This window comes from Colobus angolensis, unplaced genomic scaffold (assembly GCF_000951035.1).
Source record: "Colobus angolensis palliatus isolate OR3802 unplaced genomic scaffold, Cang.pa_1.0 Scaffold31, whole genome shotgun sequence".
NCBI lineage: Eukaryota > Metazoa > Chordata > Mammalia > Primates > Cercopithecidae > Colobus > Colobus angolensis.
This window is the reverse complement of record NW_012116377.1, coordinates 3,438,013-3,441,944: the sequence shown is the minus strand read 5'-3', so window position 1 is coordinate 3,441,944 and position 3,932 is coordinate 3,438,013. Positions and strand designations below refer to the sequence as shown.

General features: G+C 41.0%; 1 protein-coding gene across 1 annotated transcript in view; it reads right to left on the bottom strand.

The window, feature by feature from the left end:
- The window catches only part of TMCC1 (transmembrane and coiled-coil domain family 1), a 256,192-nt gene extending 253,451 nt beyond the window's left edge, over nucleotides 1-2,741 (bottom strand). Inside the window, exon 1 of the mRNA XM_011950688.1 lies at nucleotides 2,482-2,741. The gene's annotated coding sequence lies outside the window, so the exon portion shown is untranslated. The remainder of the gene's footprint in view (nucleotides 1-2,481) is intronic.
- Between the last annotated feature and the right edge of the window lie 1,191 nt (nucleotides 2,742-3,932).

Genomic DNA, 3,932 nt, shown 5'->3' with positions numbered 1-3,932 from the left:
TTTTTTTTTTTTTTAGTAGAGATGGGGTTTCACCACATTGGCCAGACTGGTCTTGAACTCCTAATCTCAGGTGATCTGCCCGCCTCCCAAAGCACTGGGATTACAGGCGTGAGCTACTGCGCCTGGCTAACATCTCTAAGTCTTAATAGGCATCTTTAATTTATGTCTAAAACTGAGTTTCTGTTACTTCTGTAAACTTGTTCCTCTTTCAGTCTTCTCCATCTCAATAAATGACAACTGCATCCTTCCAGAAACTCAATACAAAAATCTTAACTCTTTCCTTTCTTTCACAGCACATATCCCATCTATCAGCAAAACCTGCTAACTCTACTTGAAAAATATATCCAGAATTAGATCATGTGTAACCACCGTCACTGCTACTCTCTGGCACAAACCACATTTTCTCTCACCTTGATTACACTAATAGGCTCCAAACTAGTATTTCTGCTTTTGTCCTTGCCCAATCTACCACTATCTACTCAGCAGCCAGAGAAATGAAAATGTCAAAATATAAATCAGATCATGTCACCCTGGCCAAACACTCCAAAGACTTCCTATTTTGCTCAGTGTAAACACTAAAGGCCTACAAAGACCACCAGCAGCTGCTGCACCTGGGAGCTTATTAGAAATAGGCCCTACCCCAGACCTACAAAATTAAGAGTCTAAATTTTAATAGGAACCCCCAAGGTAATTCATGTGCACATTGAAGTTTGAAAAGCACTTCCATAAAGCACCACAAAATAAGGACCCACCCTCACCATTCCTCAGGCAAGCTTCTGTCTCAGGACATGTACGCTGTGATTCACTATGCTTAGAATGCTCTTCTCATACATATGCATGGCTCACTCCTTCACCTCTTTTAAGCCCTTACTCAAATGTCACCTTCTGTGTGAAGCCATCTGTGAACACTCAACCCCTTCCCCTCAATACATCTATTCCTGCTTTCCTTTTATTTTTCTCTTTAGAATTTGTCATCACAAACTTAAAAATGGCATTTATGCATTATTTATTTATTTCAGGCCAGGCATGGTGGTTCACGCCTGTAATCCCTGCATTTTGGGAGGCCGAGGTGGAAGGATCACTTGAGCCCAAGAGTTCGAGACCAGCACGGGAAACATAGTGAGACCCCCATCTCTACAAAAAATAAAAATATTAGCTGATCACAGTGGCATACGCCTGCAGTCCCAGCTACTTGAGACACTGATGTGGGGGACTTTTTGTGCCCAGGAATGTGAGATTGCTGTGAGCTACGACTGCAACCTTGTACTTCAGTCTGAGCAAAAGAGCCAGATGTTGTCCCAAAAAAAAAATTTTTTTCAGAAAGAAAAATTGAGTCTTTGAGTGAAAACAACAGATATACCTGTAACTGTCTACAATGCAATAACAATCCTTGACATTGATAAAAATCTTTCACTCAAATTTTCTCATCTGATTCTCAATAACCCCATGAGCTGTGTAAAGCAAGTAATGATAAGCCCATTTTAAAGGTGAGAAAATAAACATACTTTAACTCTCAAAGCATGGAAGTAGTAATGTCAAACCTGGGACTGAAGTCTCAATTTTTAGTTCAAAACTCTACAATTTCACACCTCCTCTTGCAAATGAAACTGAACCAGACTATGAAATCATATAGCCAAAATGTTATGCTAAGGGTACTAAGCTTTCCTAAACCATCCAGTGTCTATGCAGAATGAGAACAAATTCAGTTCACCCAAGTCACAATTTCAATTTGAGAAATAAGAATGCAAGCCACAGCTGGGCACAGTGGCTCACACCTATAATCCCAGCACTTTGGGAAGCTAGGCTGGGGGAATCACTTGAGCCCTGAGTTTGAGAGACCAGCCTGGGCAATACAGCAAGACGCTGTCTCTATCTAAAAAATAAAAATAAAAAATTTAATAAAAAAAATTCAAGCTGCTCCCCACTACTTGTAAGTCTACTCCCGTGTCTTAATAACATTCAGGAAGAATGCAGGAAATCAGCTGTTTCATTATATACATTAAGAAAATTCTTGGCCGGGTGCGGTGGCTCAAGCCTGTGATCCCAGCACTTTGGGAGGAGGAGATGGGCGGATCACGAGGTCAGGAGATCGAGACCATCCTGGCTAACACAGTGAAACCCCGTCTCTACTAAAAAATACAAAAAAACTAGCCGGGCGAGGTGGCGGGCGCCTGTAGTCCCAAGCTACTCGGGAGGCTGAGGCAGGAGAATGGCGTGAACCCGGGAGGCGGAGCTTGCAGTGAGCTGAGATCCAGCCACTGCACTCCAGCCTGGGCGACAGAGCAAGACTCTGTCTCAAAAAAAAAAAAAAGAAAATTCTTGTTGAGCTACAGTTGCCAGGAAAAAAGAGAAAATGTGAGAAAGGACGATGGAACGAGTAAACGAATGAGAACTGAGTTCTAGAAAGGAACGTATAATTATTTTATACTGTTCTGAGTGCCCGGGTGATGTGATTTTGCAGTAGAAGAAAAAAAGACATACCTCCTCAAAATCCCAGCAACAGCTTCCCTTTCTTTGCATAGATGAGGATGAACAGTTGTAATCCAAAAGGGTTCCCAAAAAGTTATTTTTAAAAAAGACATAGAAACAGAAGATCCATATGAAAAAGAGATCCAATCTGGGAGGATGGACACTGTGTCTTCTAAATCTTGTGACCAAGGGCAACTGCTCACCGAGCGTCAGCATCTGAAGAAAGTGCTAACTGTGGATGTGTCTTCTCCAGAGATTAATACCTGCTGGGACAGAAGAGCAAGAAAAGGAGAAAGAACTACTGAATGCAAATGACTGTCTGACAAACAATGACAGGCTGAGCATCCCAACTTTGAAAGGCCAAAACCCAAAATGCACCAAAATCCGAAAACTTTTTGAGTCCCAACATGATGCTCAAAAGAAACACTCATTGGAGCATTTCGGAGTTCAGACTTTCCAACTAGGGATGCTCAACTGATAAGTATAACACAAATATTCCAAAATCGGAAACACTTCTGGTCTGAAGTATATCAGTTCTCAGGCTGCAATTTTTTTTTTTTTTTTTGAGACAGAGTTTTGCTCTTGTTGCCCAGGCTGGAGTGCAATGGCGCAATCTTGGCTCACTGCAAACTCCACCTCCCAGGTTCAAGTGATTCTCCTGTCTCACCCGCCCATGTAGCTGGGATAACAGCCGCTTACCACCATGCCAGGCTAATTTTTGTATTTTTAGTAGAGACTGGGTTTCATTCACCATGTTGGCCAGGCTGGTCTTGATCTCCTGACCTCATGATCCCCCTGCCTCGGCCTCCCAAAGGGCTGGGATTACAGGCATGAGCCACTGCGCTCAGCCTAAAAATTTTTAAATTAACATTAGTGAAGAAAAAGTGATCACATGGAGGTAACACCAGTGACCACGCCCAGCTGCCACTGAGTTATCAATGACAGCAATAAGCAAAAGTACACTTCGGCAGGTGATCCAGTTCTCTCTCTGATAATAGTAAAGAAAATATTAAAATCTATTTCAAGTTTTTTGTAGCAAAATGACGGTCATATCACACAACCAATCATAGATAAAGATTTGTCTGCAGTCTGCCAAACAGAGCAACCATTCTGGCAACTCATAAAACAAATATTGTAGAACTACTAATGCAGATGTCCACTCTCAGCAGAAAATGTAGAATAATCATATAAAAAAAAACGTAGGTTTTGGCAGAGAAACTAAAAGTTAACATGAAAACAAAGTGATATAAATGTTAATATGACATATAGGGTGGTTTGTATACCCTTTTTAGCTAACATAAAAAACAAGAAATCTGTTATATTTTGGCAACAAATTAAGGCAGTATTGATACCTGCTACATCACTGCATTTCTATCAAACCACAAATTATAGAATATATAAAATGAAATACATTGGATGGAACTAGCAGCAGTCAAGACACAGAAGGAAAGATGAGTGAATGT